Source organism: Xiphias gladius, chromosome 16 (assembly GCF_016859285.1).
Source record: "Xiphias gladius isolate SHS-SW01 ecotype Sanya breed wild chromosome 16, ASM1685928v1, whole genome shotgun sequence".
NCBI lineage: Eukaryota > Metazoa > Chordata > Actinopteri > Istiophoriformes > Xiphiidae > Xiphias > Xiphias gladius.
In genome coordinates this window covers 10962522-10968521 of record NC_053415.1, presented here as the reverse complement: position 1 = coordinate 10968521, position 6000 = coordinate 10962522, and positions in this window count along the sequence as shown.

The window sequence follows — 6000 nt, the reverse complement described above, 5'->3', positions numbered from 1 at the left end:
TCTGTGTATGGCAAGATAATACAACAGAATAAAATGTACACAGAGTAATGATGTTTTCCCAGGTTTTAATTCAAGGTCAACAGATCTCCAGGCTGAACTAGAATTTACAGAGATAGATGTGTGTCCATGTAACCATGTTAATGATATAGGTTTATGTAATTTGCCCTTATGACATGCAACTAGATCTTGAGCTGGCAATTATTGTTGGACATGTAAACACTGTCATCAGTGAAGCTTTGCAAATGCTCAAAAAGACAAGGTTGAAATGTGTCGCACAAGAGTTTACATTAAGTAATGACAGACTCGGTGTTTGAAATCTGAACAGAGCAGAGGACCTGGTAGTAGTAGGTGGAAGCAGGGCCTCAAAAAGTACACCTTCATAATCTGACCAAGAGACATCAAGTCAAGTATATCACCCTTACAGTGACTCGCTCCTTCTATAAATTCTCCACAGTGAAAACAGTCAGTAAAATAAAGAAAATTAAATTCTGAAAAGGGTGAACTAGAGGGCCAGTAGATGTGGGTGTTGTCCCCAAGAATAGGAAATCGGGTTGTGCTGATGGGTGAGGGACAATAGTTCAGAAAATTCTACTAGAAAAACCCAAATTAACTAAAGCCAGGAGTTGATTAGTCCATTCATACATAACAAACAGACTAAGGTGTGGTAACAATCGTAAATCTTAAAACCAGAAAAATGGGGCGTAGGGTCTTTAATAAGAGGCAATATTTCTCTGTGGTCAACCAGGTCTTTGTTTTTAAAAGGCAGCCTTGATTTACAGTGGCGGGAGAGTGAGCAGGGGAAGGACAAATATTCGTAACTTATTTGTTTGTACAACTGCATACAGGATTTATTTCTAATAAGGATAACGTAGTAGTTAATTTGCTTTTTATTCTTTATGGAATTGTTTAGTTGTCTGTTCTGTGCATGGGAAGATAATAGTGGCAAAATTTGTGACCTGTGATGAACTATTACTGCTTGTATTTGTTTGTTATTATTTTACTTGTTTTGGCTGCATATCGGAGACACTCTGGAACCATTTTTGGCAAATAGATGCAGCATAGTTGACATTTTCACTTACTACAGTTAATCAATAGTCAGTTTAAAAATAAACTTGTAAATTCTGGCACATATTTCAACTGTTACCTTGTATATGGAGGTCCTTAAGTTATAATTACAAAAAAAGTCAATCGTCTTCAATATTTTTTTCTGAGATGCGGGTGAAGTATAATGTTTTGTTTTCCCGTTGCCATTTCAGAACTCATTCCAGGGCTCTGTGTGAACAAATTCTGATGCCATCTTCAGTGTCACTGGTACAAATGCAGGGATGACATGCATCATGCCATCCACTCTTATTCCCAACTCTGGCATGATAAGCATCAATGCTGTGAAAAATCATTTTAATAAAGAGAAACATTTGGCTGGGTGTGTGTGTTCTTCAGTTTGGCTAGTAGGACCAGATGACGTCAAAACCAGGACAAGGATGTATTTCTGTCCCTGGTCCTTTTTTTGGGAGGGGGACATGTGGGTGGATGACATGTTGCCAGGAGCAGAAGTGACAACCTTGTGGCTGAAATATGTCTGCTAGACAGCCCTCCTGTCATATGTGTGTGTGTGTTGATGTGTATGTATGTGCATGTGTGAGACGGGCTGTATTTAGTCATGCTAAGGGGCAGGACAAAGATATAAAAAACAGAAGCAACAGTAAGTGACAGAGAGGAGTAAGGGCAAAAATGGAGGGATTAGTCATTATCAAGTGGATAAGTGTAAAATGCACGCAGTCACCCGCACACACACACATTAACACACACACACGCATTAACACTAACATTGCACACTCACCAACAGTGGACCAGTGACCCAGCAGGGGACATTTTGGAGGCCCAATGTTGGTCATGCCTTAAATCATGCAATAATTATGTGTAAAACCCTCTGGTGAAGTTATTTTAACTTTGGCCAGGAGGGGACCTGCAGGTGTCTGAGTGTTTTTTATCGATTTGTAAAAAAAAATTAAAATGCTGAACTCTAGTGGATGTCCTAATTAGTTTCAAGCTTCATACTGTATTAAAATGAAGAAGGCAGGAATTAAAGTATTTGTATAGTATGTAATAAAAAGAAAAAACAATACAGATAAAGTTAGAAATAAAAGGATCAGAAGATAATTTATTTTCATTTAAATTAATCTTTTCATTTAAATTAAAAACACATCTAACAATGTTCTTTTAGTAAAACTTTAAAATTCTTCAGTCCCAACAAATTTCAATCAAGTGCAAATTTGTTTGTTGATGCACATAAGAAGAAAGGTCCACACGTTTATCACTGAAATGTATGGACACAGTACAGGGCCAATGTGTGTGTGTGTGTGTGTCACCTTCGGCAGTTCGATTGATTTTGATGCTCCAGGTACCGAAAAAAGGTAGGATTCACTGCACCGCTGGAGCCTTACAAGCACAAACAATCTTTTAGGCAGTCCTCTTAACACCTTGAGCTATTTGGTTCGATGATTAACCCTTATTTCCTAGAGGCTCTGAATGTTTGCGTTGGGGTTGGACTTCGAAATTCATTGCAGATCCTGAGGAACGAACACAAAAAAAGAGACACTTCAGCTCTATTTCTTAGAGATTTTGACTCTTTCGTTTTGGATATTGGACTTCAAAACTTAATGCATCTCACAGCGCTTAAAACCACAAACTTTAAGCTACCAACCATTTGTCTAACTCAGCAATGCTAAAGCTATTTCTTATAGCCTTTCAGTTTTTCCTCTGGGTGCTGGACTTCAAGGTACAATGCATTGGATCAAACCCAAAACCTCAAAACTTCTGAATGGTCCTGTTAATCCAATGCCTCTCCACTTGGCCACCAGGACTTGCTGAAGATGGCCCTGATATTTCCTTTGGACAGCAACCAAAGGGAAGAGTCAAATGCTCTATGAAAATGAGTGAAACAGTCTTTAAGTAAATAGCATGTTAGAGGACTGCTTGGAAGTTCTGAGGTTAATTTTTTATGAGGCTCAGTGAAGTTTAAGTCCAACACCCAATGGGAAGACTGAAATTCTCTAAGTAACACAGTTCATAAGTGTCTGATCAAATGGCTCAAGGAGTCTGACGATTGTTGAGAAGTTTTTAGCTCAAGGTGTTAGAGGACCACTCTTAAGCTTTGAAGTCTTTGATTCAATCTTCAGGCACTACACTGAATCTTTAAGTCCAACACCTAATGCAAACACTCAAAGGCTCTAAGAAATATTGGTAAAGTGTCTTTTTACAACTAGCAAGCGTGTTAGAGGAGTGCTTGGACACTTTGAGGACATGGGTTCTATCTGTGATTGCCGAGAGAACTCAATGCACTGCAACTTATGAAAACAAATAGACAAAACACAAGTAAGTTAAGAAAACATCTTTATCAATTTGACAACACGTGCTGAAAATATACACAAAAAAAACCAAATAGACAAACCCACGGCAAATACTCACAACACAACTAAAATAGACAAATGTGCTGCAACACTCCCCTGGGGTTGATCAAGCCCCAGCTTCTGTCCAGGTAGCGCTACCCCACCCACGGATCTCCTCTCCTGATTCAGAGCCACCTTGAAGCAACTTCTGCTGCCTCGGTGGCCGTCTTGATGGCCCTTTGCCTACTGGCCCCTGTGATGGCAAGCACTTGTAGACCCTGCAGATGGAGTGACCTGTGAACCCTCTGCATCTCACCTAAATGGGCTTGTGCTTCGCTCGACACCCATTGCTTCAGCATTCTTCCATCGTACTTTGCCCGCTTCCTCTCATTGGCCTCCCCTGTGCTGTCCTCCCAGGGAATGGTGAGTTCTGCTTGGAGCCTTCCGAGATCAGCGCCATGTCTGGCCTTAGCGTTTTTGTGGCAGCAGTTTCTAGGAACTTCAGTTGCTTCCTCAGGTTGACTTTCAGCTCCCAGTCTTGTACCATTTCTGGCAGGCCAGAGGAGGTGACCTTGGTAGCTGATGTTGGCTTCTCCTCAGCCCTGACGAAAGCAATGGTCTTCTTCACTGGGCAGAGGTGCTTGCAGTGGCAAATCCCACTGAAGATAGTGTCCGCTATGGCCTTCATGGCTAGGGCTGCTACCGAGGCCAGCCCTTCCACGAGACACTATGCCCACCAGCATCCTGTGCCCCGCGTCTCAGCGACAAATAGACAAACATAATGCAAGTAGCACAGATCACAATAGAAAAGTTTCCAGGGGATACAAAAATTGATGAACCCAGCTGGGATGCACTTGTTGTTTCTTCCTGTTTTCCAACATCAGTGGCAAGTATCTAACTTCCATAACTTCAAAAGTCACAAAGTATTGAACATTATACCACTGTAGAATGACTGGGTGGGGGTGAGGCAGTACTGGTGGGGTACTGAAGTGGTGGTGGTGGTGGTGGTGGTGGGGGCGCCACATACTAATCTCGCCTAGTGCACCAAGTCTGTATTCACCAAAGACAGTTCCACTGCAGGCTATGGTGGGCTCCGCTTTGAATGGTCAAAGACATCAGTCAGGGTCATAAGGTAAATATTGAATATTGAAAAAAAAAAAAATTACAACTTACATTTGTATTTCATTTTCATTTTTTCGAATTGACTAGAAATACGGGTCTACACTTGGTTGGTGTTGTCTGTCAGTCCACTGTTGGTAAGGTACGTAGGAATGTGTGTGTGTGTGTGTGTGTGTGTGTGTGTGTGTGTGTGAAGCCGACAGCGCAGACATCTTTGTCCCCTGTTCAATACCGCTGTCACCGGCCCATGAATTATGGAAGTGTTTGGAAGTGACAAAGCACGGCTTACAGCCAAGAGACACTTTTATTGAGTTGTGAGAAGTGATGGGTGTGCATGTGCGTGTGCGTGTGTGTGTATGTGCATGTAATTCTTTATGTTTTGACCATGGTTCCGATGGAAAGACACAGATCACCTCTCTCTCCCTTTATCCTCACTTTACTTCCTCATCTCTCTGTTGGGGCTACAATCTTGTTTCTACCTTTTCCTAACATACACCTGCTGCACCAAAACAAACAGTGGTTTGAAAGAGGTTTTCTAACTGACAGCAGGGGGCAAGAAGGCACATTCATCCACGTGTGTCTCTATCCCAGCCACATTTTGCAAGTGTGTTCTGCTCTAAACTGATGAGAAACTGGTTTTGTAGTTTTCACAGCTATGGGGCTACTCTTCTATTATAAACAAGTCTACACTGTGCATATCTGGATTCTTTTGCTTGTTCAACACCAGGTGACTGAAATGCTAAATAAATAGGTCTTGTCACATAAGGTAAATTGTCATTGTCATTTTTGGAGGCAGTTTTTTTCTTTTCTACAGTAAAACTGTGCCACATCAGGTTACTATAGCAACACGGGTGGATGAAATTCTGGGAAGAAACCCTGAAACATTGATAACGTGAAGTGGAAACAAATTATGTGAAGACTACAATTCTCCATCATTAAAGAATTGCATGTCAATAGGATTAAATTGATGTTTATTCATGTTCATCACACTAAATGAGCCTTAAGTGTGATTCATTTAAAAAAGTGTTCATGTCCAGAGGTTGTTGCCAATGTTACCGTTAGGCTATGAAATGTTAGTGAAGTTCCTAATTAATGATAAAATGTATTGACATGAAATAAGAATTGAACCAGAGGTTCAGTTCCAGTTAATTTACTTTCTACTGTAACATTTTTAATGTGTATGTTTAATGATACAAAAGTCCAACCTGAGGGATGTGAGCTATATTTAAATACCCTGAAGGGCAAATGTCTCTTGGTTAAGTGTTTTTTGTTTTTTTTTAAGAAAATTAGTAAATAAACCTTGCAGTGTATATTTTATACCATACATTAATTCAGAATTAGAACACAGTTGTCAGATATATCGATACAATTTTTAGAGAATAGGGTTCAAGAATTGTTTTACAGATTAGATAATTAAACGACTTTTAAAATATGGCTTAGATAACGTTATGGAAAAACCGTTGAGATATGCATTTAAAAAACACATAAAATC